Source organism: Branchiostoma lanceolatum, chromosome 15 (assembly GCF_035083965.1).
Source record: "Branchiostoma lanceolatum isolate klBraLanc5 chromosome 15, klBraLanc5.hap2, whole genome shotgun sequence".
Taxonomy (NCBI): domain Eukaryota; kingdom Metazoa; phylum Chordata; class Leptocardii; order Amphioxiformes; family Branchiostomatidae; genus Branchiostoma; species Branchiostoma lanceolatum.
The window spans coordinates 12,408,342-12,423,856 of record NC_089736.1 but is presented as its reverse complement, the minus strand read 5'-3'; the positions used below and the strand labels follow the sequence as shown (position 1 = coordinate 12,423,856).

At 39.3% G+C, this 15,515-nt stretch overlaps 1 non-coding gene across 1 annotated transcript; it reads right to left on the bottom strand.

The window, feature by feature from the left end:
- Positions 1-14,887: 14,887 nt before the first annotated feature.
- On the bottom strand, positions 14,888-14,959 carry Trnag-ucc (transfer RNA glycine (anticodon UCC)). The gene has a single exon. It is a non-coding gene; the product is annotated as a tRNA-Gly (tRNA).
- Between the last annotated feature and the right edge of the window lie 556 nt (positions 14,960-15,515).

Sequence of the window (15,515 nt, the reverse complement as noted above, 5' to 3'; positions counted from 1 at the left end):
ACGTAATTTCTTTTAACGTATATCTTTTTAATCCCCTCAATATCAATTTTAAAAAAAAGCAAGCTGAGCTGAATGCATGTTAGAGTTTTTGAATTAACAAATAAAAAAAGTCTCGAAAAATAACAGAATTCTAAAAAACATCAACTACAGATGAAAGTGACGTGCTAACTTTATAACAATGCCTGTTTTGAATCCACACGCCATGATTTCGATATCATTTTTAGTTCCGTCTAACACAAAAGCTGACACAAACAAAGCTGTTCTTGTATACTAGCACAACCCCTCTACAGACTGCGACCGCTAAGCGACCAAATATTTGAAATATCTCACCAAATTTCAAAGATAAAGAACGAATGTCTCTACGATATGTGTGTCTTGTTTTTTAGATCTTGCTTTGACATCTCGCATCATATTTCAATTAAAAAATCAAGGCTCACACAAATCTAATTTTGGTCGCTATACGGTCGCTCAGAGATCGCCATGTAGTGAAAAAAGGGACCGTCTGGGACATCTATTCCTCTGAATATTAATTTTAAGGTTGTTTTTCGATATTATGTGATATTGGTCTGACTAGTGAGTCCCTGTACCCGTATGAACTAGGTGTGAATCAATCAACACATTTGTTTACGTGCCTGTAGATTAGTCTGGTTGTTATAAAACATAACATTTACATAAACCTTTATGTCACCTTTGTAATCTAACATCAAACCATACAGCTTCAACGAACGCCCACTGAGCACCATTTTGTATTTTGACATTTTTTGCTGCAGGCAGGATAGAATGCACCCATTCTGAGCATGGTGGCGAGCTAAGGTATTTTCAGTTCCTTGCAGTAAAAACTCCTTTTTTTCTCTTCGTTTTCTTCCTCTTGCCTCAGAACATTTTATCTTTATATGGTCCGGAAAATTTGTCATTGAAAATTTAGTACACAGTGATTTTGTTTGTGAAACGTCTGTCAGACAGCACGAAAATCGATCAACCGACGAGTCTGCGAGCTCTAAATGTCATTTTAAGCAGTAATACGCCAGGTGTTCTCGCAACCGTGGCCCGATTGTTAGGGATCGGCCGACGTTTGCAGGTCACCGAGCCCCCCCCCCCGTTATGCTACGCGGTCACATTTTAACCGGTGCCCGTAAGATGAGTGAGTGAGTAAGGAGTGTAGCTGAGGCCGGGCTCGGAAGCTACAAATTTGTCACGGTGGATCGATTTTGTCGGACACCAAAAAGGGTACCTACCGGTGTTAAATTCTTAACCCAAATACGGCGTCCATTTTTTTCACCGGGCCCAGTGTTGATTTTAACTCCGAGTTAAAAAATCAAGGGTCCCGGCCTTGTCTAAAAAAAGTACGGTAGGCACAGGGTGTCCCACGGGGCCACGAAGGGGTCACGTCCGAAAGTACAAAAAACTGTAAACTGTCCGGCAGGGCTCCTTTTCCAATTGTGACCGTAGCATCTGATATGATAGGGTAGATTTTCAGGCGAAAAATACTTTCTGACGATAGTGTAGGGTTAGATTATTTGGCTTTCGTAAAGCTCTGTTATTTGAATTTCTAAATATTGTGAAAAAGGTCCGCTGGCCATAAGGTGATATCAAAAAAATATCAAAGGCTGCTAGGTATGCTCTGATTGCTGTTGTTGTTGTTTTTCACCTTGTTGTGCCTAGTGGTACATATGGCAGCAAGTTTTCTTGCTTCAGTAGTAGGGGGTAGTTTTACAGGGGTTGCTTAGCTGGCCCTTCCCCTCTAATGTGTGTTCGGGGAACCTCCTAAATTACAGGACCCCCATTTTGCGTCCCTTCCGAAAGACGGGCGCAGTCCCAATTAGATGCCTTTCCTAGGATTTGAACCGGGGTTTCCCAGTTGCCAACTAATTTAATTTGAACCAAGAGCTGTGAGGCTTCTATCATTTGAGATACAGGGACATTCCTCTTGTTGGTTCCAAACAAATATTGTCAATATTGCCAGAAACATTATTGTTTACAAGAACATCCTGGCAATAACATTGGCCCTCGAATATTGCATTATCGTATGTTCACCTTTATTGTTTTACTCCCACACTGTAAAAAAGCTTATAATGTCAATGTCCGTGACAACTTTAACCGAAATGGCAGCCGTTTTCAAACGCGGTTGATCAATTCTCTACTCCAATTTTAACAAAGAATGGGCAATGAACCTTTACCTTCTAAAATAACTGTATGTATGTATGTTAACTGTAAATGCATTTAAGTTCGCGTGATTTTTACTTCGCGCTAAGGGGAAAATGGAGTGCTCACGGTTGTTTTGATTTCGCGGTGTTTTAGTCACAAACTGCTACAGTACTGGACAAAAATATTCGCGGTGGCTTTAAGTTCGCGGTGAAACGGTTGCCGCGAAAAGCGCGAACATAAAACCACCGCGAATATTTCTGCATTTACAGTATCTTTGCTTTCTTGCTAATGTCGAGTCCTGAATATTCTGGTATCTCTAGTATGTATTTTATTGTTCATTTCCCAGTTGACTTTGAAGATTTCCCATGGATGACCGCGATCGAGAATCTACTGGTCGAGGGGTCAAGAAAGAGTCGCCCTCCGACCGCGGCCGCAAAAGAAAAGACAACAACAGAGGCAAACAACCTGCAGACAAAGGCGTTGGCAACAGAGCTCGAGGTACGTTACAAGTTATTACACTGTTAACCCTCGAAATGTCATGTACATTTTTGCCTTCGCCATAGGCAGAAGGGTATATTTTTGGTCAGGATTTGTGGAGTTGGCAATATAACTCTTGATGCCATAGACGGATGTTGGTGATTTTTCGTAGGTAAGTTTCTGTTGGGATTACAAAGGTCAAGTTCGAAGATGGGTCTTCTGGTGGGTTCTTTGGTGCTGCAGTGAACCTTTTGTGTCTGTCGGTTTGTTTGTTGGTGGCATAACTCGAGAGAAATTTAATGGATCGTGATGAAATTTAGTAGGTTGTTGGAAATCGGGGTAAGGAAGGTCAACTTCGAAGATGGGTCTTCTGGGGATAAATCTTTACCTAGATTTATCCATTCGGCGAACGTATAGGATCGCCGAACTCTAGTTGCGTATGTGTTTGAAACCAGACCAGACGTGATACAATCGGCTATTGTAAATTTATAGCTAAACCTCGGTGTCATGTAGTGCTGTAAGGTGCTAATTGCTTAAATACTGGGCAGAAAGCAGCAATGCACATTGCAATTTAATCTAAGATACGTTTTCTTGAAATCAAAGAAATGAGTAGGAACGTTTGATGTAGCTGTTCACGAAGAAGAGCAATTAAGGTTTTCAAAAGATGTCGCGGGCTATTGACAGTTATGTAAGGTTTGATATTATAAAACCATGCCCACAGACCAATTTGCAATATTTTTCTTTGTCAAGTGTTCTGTTCGCGGGATTGGGCTTTGGGAAAGTCTGTGCGGCCCGACCAGGGGCTGGCGTTAGAATGAGTAAATACCTCGTGTGCGGGGACCAGACAGATAGTGTCAGACAGATAGCTTAGTAACTATGGCAACTGTCGTGGGACTATGTGGGAAACGTCTCGTTCTCGCTTCACGCCAGAAACCCAGTTATACCTTACATTTCAATCATAAAGACCTGTACAAAAAAAGCGAAAAAACAACAATTTACAAGACAACCAGTAAACATGGTTACAATTTGAAAAGTGCAAACTTTATAATGTTTTACGTTCCACAACAATGAGAATCCAATATGGCGGACGGACATTCTTTCTCTTCTTGGAATGAGCGGGGTAACATGACCAAAACTAAAAATACTTTTAATCATAATTGCATAGAAAATATATTCAAAGAATTACATAAAGTCCTTGCCTCGTGTACACTTCATATTAGATTCGGGTGAGTTCGGATGAGTGTGGGTGAGGTGTTTAGGCATACCGTTCTTTATCTTGACTTAGAACGTGTGAGGAGGATGAAGAAATGTTCGGTGTTCTGGTTCACGTTGAGCGGAGTGCTGCTGGCTGTGGGGGTGGGGATGCTGATCACCGCTGCAGTCATGGCGACTCATCTCATACCGGGAAGGAAGGTGGGATTCATTCATTACCTTTGCCCGAACAGTTAAAATGTTTTTCGTAGCGTTGGCATCAGTTTAACGGTGCAACGGGGTTTGTGTATAACTCAAGAAGCTGTATATAAATTGTTATGATTTGTGTTCATGTCATAACAATGAACATAACAATTATAACATGAACAAATGATTTTGGGCTCCATGGTGGCGTTCCTTGGTACTGCAGGAGAACTTCCTGAATTTGTACCTCGTTTTTTTTAAAAATGAATTCCTATGAGATGGTAGTTTAGCTATTGACACTTTGTTGGTGACAAGTGCTCGTAAGATATCTCCGTCCTTCTTGAACGTGGCTCGCGTTTTTATCTCATAGACTCCCCTAGACCCCAATGGACAAGCAAAATGAGGCAATACGGGCTAAAAGCAAGACGTACCTTACATCTGCTTGGGGATTTTTTATAAGGTCTTCACTGACTGCATTATTTTAACCTGAAGAAGGTATCTTACAGTAGACACGGCCAAAAATTAGGTGTTTTTTTCTTCATCTGCTGTGAAACAGTTGACGTATCAGAAATGTCCATAACCAAAGCATATAAATATTCATACTAATAGTAGGAGCAGTCGTTTGTTCACGCTTATAATGTGACCCTATCCAAGGTTATATTGCCTTAAAACGTAACATGAGTGCATTGTGTACTTTTTGTAGGTGACATGTGATTCAGGCAATCAAGGATACGCAAAGGGCGGGAAGATTCTTAAAAAGGAAGACCCTCCATGGCTTATAGCATCCTACAAGGAACGCACCCTGGGTGTCCGTTATTCGACCTCGCCCACTGGACCACAACCAACAGAACCGTTGACAACTGCCTTACCAACAACCGTCGTACCTGTGTCAATCACAGGTAGGTAATGTTGTCAGAATCATTGGTCCTTGATGATATATATAGTTAATATAATTCATTGTTATCAGAGGTTACTTAAATAGGAGCTTAGTAATACAATTCTGGCATGCCAATACAAAACGTGTGTAGCAACAACCCTCAAGTACAGCCATGCATGTACATCTTTCTTTCGTTTTATTTCTGTTTTTCCTTCTTCACTCTTCTTTTCACTCCTCTTTTCATTCACTATTTCTCTCTTTTTCTGTTTCATTCACCATTTCGCTCTTTTTCTTGCCTTTTGTCCGTCCAAAGGCAAGGATGGAGGTGTCAAATGGCTGTAATAAGCTGTAATAAGCTGATAACATGATACTCCTGGACACAAAGGCAAATAATTTTCATTGACAAAGGTAGACAAACGACATCAGGATAAGTTGGATATTTTAAACATCATATTTCTGTATCTAAAATTTCTCAGACGTAAATGGGTGTATGAAGAAACCATGTAAGCATGGGACCTGTGTGAACCAAGATGGCGGCTACAACTGTACCTGCTCACCTGGATGGACTGGACAGAACTGTGGACAGGGTGGGTTACTTTAATGTAGTTACTAATTGAGAATGCTATCATCAAAATATGCAACTTTTCTGGTGTGAAGACGTACTCATTCTGCACTGTGGGTTCTTTTCTCTCTTTTTCAAAACAGTCCTTCTTTTTTTGACCAACTGACTTGAAACGGTTTGGAATTATATTCATATGATATCAGTTCAACAATTTACTTTGTCCAACATTCAGACATCAATGAGTGCACCAGCAAACCATGTCAACATGGGACCTGTGTGAACCAAGGTGGCGGCTACAAATGTACCTGCTCACCTGGATGGACTGGACAGAGCTGCGGACAAGGTGAGTTATTTTAATGTAGTTACTAAATGTAGAATGCTATCATCAAAATGTGCAACCTTTCGTTAGATCTTCTGCATTGCAGTTTCTTTTCTCTGCTTTTTTAATAATCTTTCATTTCTGTATCAACTAACTTAAAATACAATTGCTTTTCATTCTGATGCTTATGGTTCAATCGTTTACCCTTGTCTAACATTCAGACATCAATGAGTGCACCAACAAACCATGTCAACATGGGACCTGTGTGCACCAAGATGGCGGCTATCAATGTTCCTGCTCACCTGGATGGACTAGACAGAACTGTGGGCAAGGTGGATTATTTTAACGTAGTTATAAATTCAGAAAGATATCATAAAAATGCGCAACCTTTCTTATATGGAGACGTACTGCTTCTGCGTTGCAGCTTCTTTCCTCTTCTTTTCAAATAGTCCTTCATTTTTGACCAACTCATTTAAAACGGCCTGGAGCAATTTCAAGTGTTTAGCATTCAGAAGCCATATCGTTTACTTTTTCTAACATACAGACATACATGAGTGCACCAGTAAACCATGTCAACATGGGACCTGTGTGAACCAAGATGGCGGCTACAGCTGTACCTGCTCACCTGGATGGACTGGACAGAACTGTGGACAGGGTGGGTTACTTTGATGTAGTTACTAAATTTAGAATGCTATCATTAAAGTGTGCAACCTTTTTTTATTTTGAGATGTACTGCTTCTGCATTGCAGTTTTGTTCCTCTGCTTTTCGAATAGTCCTTCATTTTTTGACCAACTGATTTATAACGGCCTGGAGCTTTTTCAAGTGTTAAGCATTCCAATACCATTAGTTCAATCGTTTACTTTTTCCAACATTCAGACATCAATGAGTGCACCAGTAAACCTTGTAAACATGGGACCTGTGTGAACCAAGATGGCGGCTACACATGCACCTGCTACCCTGGATGGACTGGACAGAACTGTGGACAAGGTGGATTATTTTAATGTAGTTATAATTTCAGAAATATATCATAAAACATGTGCAACCTTTCTTATATGGAGACGTACTGTTTCTCAGTTACAGCTTCTTTCCTCTTCTTTTCGACTTAATAGTCTTTTGTTTTTGACCAACTAATTTAAAACGGTTTGGAGCTATTTCAACTGTCAAGCATTCAAATGCCATTAGTTCAATGCTTTCCTTTGTCTAACATACAGACATCAATGACTGCACCAGTAAGCCATGTCAACATGGGACCTGTGTGAACCAAGATGGCAGCTACAAATGTACCTGCTCACCTGGATGGACTGGACAGACCTGTGGAAAAGGTGGGTTATTTCAATGTAGTTAGTAATTTAGAAAGCTATCATAAAAAATGTGCAACCTTTCTTATATGGAGACGTACTGCTTCTGCGTTGCAGCTTCTTTCCTCTTCTTTTGGAATAGTCCTTCATTTTTTGATCAACTAAATTTAAAACGGTAATCATCCCTGCCTGACTCATGCGTATTGTCTTTTTTCTTTCTTGTTCATCTGGATTAGTGGAATGTTATCAGGAGAAAGGTGCATTCTTCCGAGGGGCGATCTCTGTGACCAGAACAGGCCTGACATGTCAGCGCTGGGACAGTCAGACACCTCATAACCACGACAGGACACCAGCTAATAATCCGTCATCCGGACTGGTGGAGAACTACTGCCGGAATCCCGACGGCGAACCCGGAGTATGGTGCTACACCACAGACCCTGACATCAGATGGGACATTTGTGAAGTGCCTGTCTGTAATGGTAAGGTCTGAACGTTTAAGCGTAAATAAAACCCAGTGTTCTGCTGGTCCATGATTTTCTTCCATCTACCTTAATTAAAAGGTCATTTCCCATATGCGTAATACCGTATTTATCTCCATAAAAATAGACATGTATAGTTTTTGTTGTGTGCTTGTGTGTGTGTGTGTGTGTTTCCGGATAGATAGCTTGTGATTTGAGGAAGAAGTGGTGTGGGCTTGCCCCCGCCCCCTAGGTGCTTGCTATGGAACTGCAGGGGTGTTTTTGTTAAAATTTTTCCAAGGAGAATAAGGAATGGTGGATTTCCATGACATTTGATATGCAGGTAATTCATAGAAACCAATTATGCAAATAAATGCCTAATTAGCATGATTAATGCAAAAGCGGTTAAATCCATCTAAGTGATAGATGGTTGGACTGTCAGTATTACGACATGTTTAAATCAGTTAAAGGTATACATGACCAAGTATAGATTATGTAAATGTAATGTGATTTGCATAATCAGGCTAGTTCATGGAGATATGAGGTCTCTGGTCTCTTGTTTCTTTGTGGACTTTTAAATCGAACTCCTTGCCAGATTGAATCTTATCCTATAAAATGTTGCCATTTCCTCTGATTTCTGTTTCAGTCGCACAATGTCCGACGCTGATACCTCCAGTCAATGGCGACAAGGATGGTGCTAGCTCCTACCGAGTGATCTCCTTTACCTGTAACCTCGGGTACAAACTTGTAGGTGAGAAGACCATCTGGTGCCAGGATGACGGTAAATGGAGTGGCAGTGTACCTACTTGCCAAGGTACATTATAAGGCTTTCATATTTTTTGTAGTTTTAGTGTATGGAAAAGTGCATATCAAATGGTATCCATGCTAGATTAGATTTTGTTTTGGATTTTATTGGAATTGCAACAGTGCAATACACGTGGGACACAGGCAGCTATTGCTGATGTCGTGACCCACACACATTAATGTACCCGTGTTTTACACTTGGGTGGAAAGTGGGGAAAATCGTGGAAAGTGCTTTTTTTCCAGTGGCGCCAGGGGATTCAAACCCGGGACCCCTGTGTTCAGTGTCGAAAATCCTGCCGTTACACTGCACGACTCCACGAGTAGATTAGGATTCCTGCATTTGTTTTCTATAAAAGTGCTAAATAGATATTCTTGAATGAATCAGGTGACATACGCGTAATTCGTTAAATATTGATACCTGGATGTTATGTTAAAAGAGAATGCCGAAGTTGTACCGTGTTGTCCCTGGGGATGCTTTCTCTACGCGTTGTTTGGCCTTTGAATTCCATCGACCAGACTTCGACTTTTTATTCATCTATGCACCAAAAATAGTTACTCAATCAACTGGATAAAAATTTCAAAATCTTATCCAGTTGCTTGAGTAACTATTTTTGGTATATCTTATTACTTGGATTCAATTCATTACCTTCATCAACGTATTCATCTATGATTGAGCACTTCAAACTAAACTGAACTTGTACAAAGCTAAGAAATGGCATCAATGTATTTGAAATGTTTTATAACTCGAGGATGTCATGTTTGTTACCATGTACAGCTGTGCGCTGTACCAATCTGACACCCCCACCAAATGGTGCCGTGACTGGCTCCAACTCCTACAGAGACGTGGACACCTTCACGTGTGACCCAGGATACAAGCTGGTCGGTACTTCTACTCTTACCTGTCAGTCTGGTGGGACTTGGAGCGGAGGATCACCTACATGCAGAGGTAATTTCTGACGAAAATCTAGATTTAAATCCAGTGTAAATGCTAAAACTTCAAATCTGTAACAACCAATGCATGCAATGCTAGTTTGCTGACAAATTTGTGGAATAAAATATTTTCAGGTTTAGTTATCAATTTCAAAATTGAGCCTTTTATTGATGTAATGTTTATTAGTTCCATGATAAACCAGCTAATCTGTAAATGCTTTTAAGTTTGCGTGGTTTTTATTTCGCGCTACGGCGAAAATGGAGTGTTCGCGGTAGTTTTAAGTTTGCGGCAGTGCTATAGTCAAATACTGCTACAGTTTTGGAAAAAAACGTTCGCGGTGGTTTTAAGTTCGCGGTGAAACGGTCACCGCGAAAACAACGAATATAAAACCAGTGCGAAAATTTCTGCATTTACAGTAGTTAGTGGGTACATTTCAGGTCACATTAAACACCTTTCGTCATTACCATTGAAATGTCACTGATTTAATGACATAAGCTATAATAACAGAGCAAATTGTCAGTCTGTTCCCATATGCCACCAATCACAGCACATAACGTTGGGACTGCTATGTAACAGGAATTCTTGCTATGTAACAGGAATGCTTGTTTGGGAATCGATTATTTTGCCTATTAGTAGGAAATACAAAATCCGCAAGCGGACTTTTAAATCCTATTCTATACCAAAACTTTTTAAAGCATTACAGTAGAGCTCCAAAAAAAGAAGAGTGCATCCCGTTAGACCCATATTTGATCCTGGCTTCCGCAAACCTTTTATAGGAACTACTACAACATTACTTTTGTAATTCCCAAAAGAAAAAAAGGAAATGAAAGGCAGCTACGATAGAGATGCGTCATTCTTAGTCCACTTGTGGTGACATTTTCTCTTGTACCTACGTCATAATAATGATAATGATAAATGATGATAAATGATGATAAATGATGATAATGCAACTGTCCACATTTTTTACATTTAAGTTTCAATGATATCTTCCTATGTTGATTTGATTTTTTTTTCATGTTGTGTGATAGAATGGTTATTAGTGGGTGCTCAAAATCACTTGATAGCACATTTCGACTGTTAGCTACCAACGAAAACATCTTTTAAGATGTTTCATCTTTTAATAATTGATTTAGAAATGCTTTTTTTCACCCATGTCCAGTATCAGGGTGAAATGCACGAAGTTGTCCTAAGTTAAGTTAGATGTCCGAAGTTGTCCGAAGTTGTCCGAAGTTGTCCTAAGTTATGACGTCATCCTAACTTTGGACAGTCAGCCGGGTGGTGTACGAAGTTGTACGAAATTGTCCGAAGTTATGACGTCACCCTAACCATGACGTCATCCTAACTTTGGACAGTCAGCCGGGTGGTGTACGAAGTTGTCCGAAGTTGTCCGAAGTTATGACGTCATCCTAACTTTGGACAGTCAGCCGGGTGGTGTACGAAGTTGTCCGAAGTTATGATACAAAGTAGTGAAAGAAGAATGCAATACATGTAGTTTTTAAATAGATATGGGAGATGTTTTCAGGTACTTGTATTTAGAAGTGACGTAAAAAATGGAAGTATAATAGTAAGAGTGAACTTAAATTATTTTGTGTGCATTGTTTTAGCGAACTTTAGGAGGAGAAATAAAAGACTAAAAGACTTAAATAAAACTAACTAAACTAAAATAAATGAATTTTTTACAATGCATGAACATTGTTTTTGTGATGATTTATGTGCATCTATATTTTATTTGTTTATATGCGTGAGTGGTGTGTATCATATTTACATATATATAAGTTTTTACTATGTATTAAGTAACTTTGGACAACTTCGTACACATGCCGCCCTACCCTGCCTACTGTACGCAGTTTGCTGACGTCACGTTACTTTGCACAACTTCGGACAACTTCGTACACATGCCACCCTACCCTGCCTACTGTACGAAGTTAAATGACGTCACGTAACTTTGCACAACTTCGGACAACTTCGTACATTTTCCACCCTACCCTGCCTACTGTACGAAGTTAGATGACGTCACGTAACTTTGCACAACTTCGGACAACTTCGGACATTTTCCACCCTACCCTGCCTACTGTACGAAGTTAGATGACGTCACGTAACTTTGCACAACTTCGGACAACTTCGTACATTTTCCACCCTACCCTGCCTACTGTACGAAGTTAGATGACGTCACATAACTTTGCACAACTTCGGACAACTTCGTACACATGCCACCCTACCCTGCCTACTGTACGAAGTTTGCTGACGTCACGTTACTTTGCACAACTTCGGACAACTTCGTACACTTGCCACCCTACCCTGCCTACTGTACGAAGTTAGATGACGTCACGTAACTTTGCACAACTTCGGACAACTTCGTACACTTGACACCCTACCCTGCCTACTGTACGAAGTTAGATTACGTCATCCAATAAACGATTTGACGTCATCTGTGACTCCCGATATAGCCTCAAAGCCAGTAGGAAACGGCTTTAACTTCGTACAACTTCGTACAACTTCGTACAACTTCGTACACCCTAACTTCGTGCACTTCACCCTGATACTGGACATAGCTCCTTTTTTTATATCTCTAAAAAGATATGTTATTGGAACTTTTCTAAAATCTGTCAATTTTTCCTGATGACACTACCACTCTGGCTATACAATACAGATACATAAATTCAATAAGAATAGATTAAATCAATAAAAAATGATCAAAAGTCTTATGTGACTGTGTCAGTTGTGTGTAGAAATGGCTACCAACTACTAGTACTTGCCCAAACCTGCATCCGGGTTCATTTTGACGAAAAGAACTACAATGACGCCAAGAGAGCCTGTAAAAAAGAGGGAGCCACGCTTGCCATGCCCAAGACGAAGACGTTGGACGTCGCTCTTAGAAACCTGATCAGCAAGTCTGGAAAGGATTTTACCTACTGGATTGGTTTGAAGAGGAGACACATAGCCTGGAAATGGGAAGATGAATCCAGCCTTACCGACTACAAGGTACAGTAACATTCTCAGTATGAGGCTGGTTAAGAGTCGTTGAGAGGAAAGATACAATCAGTGTTTCCTATAGCTAACTGCAAACACCATCTTCTTAAAACTTTATACATCGCCCTCTTTAAATTACAGACATCGCTATTTTCCCTTTTATCATTTAGGGTCTTACGCTGTTGAAAATTAAAACAAAATTATTGTTTTGGGTTAGGGATGGGCTCCAGGACAGCCAGAGACATCATGGTTGGTTGCTAGATACATCTGTGCGCAGTACTGGGCAACAACTGGTACTCCTATGTGGGACGATACCTCATGCTCCTACAACAACAGGTACATCTGCCAAGCTCCTCACTCTAAAATACCACGGAAAAGCAAAGGCGTTTTCTCTCCCTAGGGGAAGTAAAGCAAAGGAATTGTTTTTGCCGAGTATACATGTTACAAGATAATAGAATGCTGATATTCTGCTCAATAGTACGAGCTGAATCGTGTGTTAAGTTAATGTTATAACTACTGGTAATGTTTGTTGGCCTGCTATTATGTACATCTGTCAAGCTTTTTACGACCAGATTTCCGTGGTAAAAGTAGGAAGAGGCACTACTTCACAAAAGTGCAGTTTTTGCTAAAATATGCACCTAGAAATATGGGGGCGGTTCTGAATACAAAAATGTAAACATTTTGTAATTTTTTCAATATTAACCCCCCTGTACATACCTCCTGAAGTTTGTACCATGCATACATCTATGTACTAAACTAGTATGAAGGTTTGCTTGCAAACATTATTTATGCCTTAACGTATAACTACTTTGAGGTAAGAAGACATTGAAGTGAATATCTGAACCCCAAATCTATTCTCCACGCAGATAAAGACTATTCCCAAATCACCCCCATTGCAAAAATGGACCAGTCCCATTAGAACATTTACAAACTCCAAGGCGTATGTACAGGGGGTCAGGCTCTTATGATTGCCCAAATTTTGTGATTTCTGTGGTTAGATAAACCATATCCATATTTTGACATGCGTATTTTACAAAGTTGGAATTAATACTGCCATAGTAAACGACACTGTACTGGGACTGTGTTTAGTTTTTTTTGTGGGGGTAAACCACAGAATTATCTTTGCCAAATAAATATGTACCTGTCAGTGTATAAGCCCTATAAAATGACCATGTTTTGTTCACCAGTGCGAGTGGGATCATGTGTTCAGTAGTTTATGTTAAAAATACCGATATCACGTTGATGGCTTGTTGTAGCATGGAATTTCATAACATAAACCCCCATGATTCCCTAAAACCGCCTCAATGAAAAAGCTAAGCGGTGCTATCGAGTCGATGATTCCAAAGAATATCTTGAACCCCTGGATATCTGATGCGTGTTTACGCCAGGAATTACTGATACTGAATTAGTAGATCTCTTTAGATTTTCGTTTTTTTTTACTTGCTGGTTTAACTTAAAGGTTCCCGGCGAATTTGTTTTAAGAGTTGACAGAACAGTGTTTATTTTTTATGTTATCTGGCTAGCGTGGCCATTTCTTAATTTCAAAATAAAATCAATGTAGCTGTAGTTTAGTCTGGTCTTTTGTACTTAATTTGGACACTTTGTATGAAAAAGTTTATTATCATATCATGTCTCAAATCAAGACAAGGTTTTTACAATTTTTACCAAAGTGTGTGCAGTGATAGTCATGGCCCACTGGTACATGTGGGAAGATGCTATCTGATTTTATAACACCAGGTCAAGCTTCTCAGAATCTGAAACAAGGAAAAATGTAAAAAAGAATCGTTGTGGCTTTCGGGGAAACTTCCCAACATAAGAACAGAATATTACGAGTATAAATGTTGATGTAAAGCTTGATATGGAGATGAACAAACTTTAAACTTAGAAGTTGCGTAGTAGCAACAACTTCCATGTGTTCAATATACCTTAAAACTACCAGTTTTAGTTTTTGGATTTCTTGTGGGTTGATGTTGCATGGGATTTCATATATACATGTATTTACTTACATTTACATACCTTGCTTGTGCGGCTTTGTTTGTTATTTTGATATCATTTTAATTGGTTTAGAAAATCTTTTTAAAAAGGCCACATTTAATTGTCTATTTACCAAAGCTTATGGCAAGGTATGGCAAGGTCACTATATCATATCCAAAGTTTTCAGACTCACTCTGTTGCTACATGCACAGTTTGCTTATTGTACGTATTCATTCAGTGAAGGTGCAATGTAAGGTGAAAAGATTGTAATTCGATTACATGTAGTACGTTCGTACAATCTAATGTAGATATATGAACAGAACAACATTAACAGCAATGTGAAATGATCTATGATGTAAGCGTTCCGTTGGAAGAGCTCGCACACCTTGTAGTAGCTTTTGGAAGTGTCAAACAAGCACATAATTTAAGTACAAATGACTGAAACACATTAACATCTTATTAGCATTACGTAATAAAATGTAAAAACAACAGTGCATTCGTCAGTTCTATTATTTGTTATAAAGTTTTTAACGTTTAGTCCAACGTTATTATAAAGAAGACGCTTTGGTATCCAGTCATATTATGGAGGGAGATAATGCAATGCTTTACAATCTCCATAAGAAATTAGTACGGTCTTGCTTTAAACGGAAAGGACACAAAAAGCAAAACATTCCGCTGCGTTGGCCGGGAATCGAACCCGGATCTACTGCTTGGAAGGCAACAATGCTGACCATTACACCACCAACGCCTGCTTATATCCAGTATGGGAATGATGCACCTCCTTATTGAGGTTATCATCTTTTATAATAACAAACCTCATTATTGATCTACGACCAGAATGTTGCCACACTTACTGTATTCTATATATATACAGTTGTAAAAGGAATTTGGCTGTATAATTTCCTGACTAAAATTGTAATTTTCGTGCATGGAATACTTCAGTCTTGTGAAGTATTCCATGCCTGAAATATATACATATATATATATATATATATATATATATATATATATATATATATATATATATATAGAAAGAGAGAGAGAGAGAGAGAGAGAGAGATACATGTACAATGTTTATCGATGTTGTTGAAAATATCAACGTTTCTTCTTCTTCAATTCACTTGAAGAGCCGTGTAAAATACATGTATGGAATGTGTTTCTTATTCCATGCTACATGTCGAAAGCTTTCATGAACAATTTTGCACTTTGCCAATTTGTTTACCTTCTATATCAACGATCTTGCAAAAATTCAGCCTTGAGCATTTCATGGTGCAATTTTATGGTTTGCTGCACATCTTCTTCCA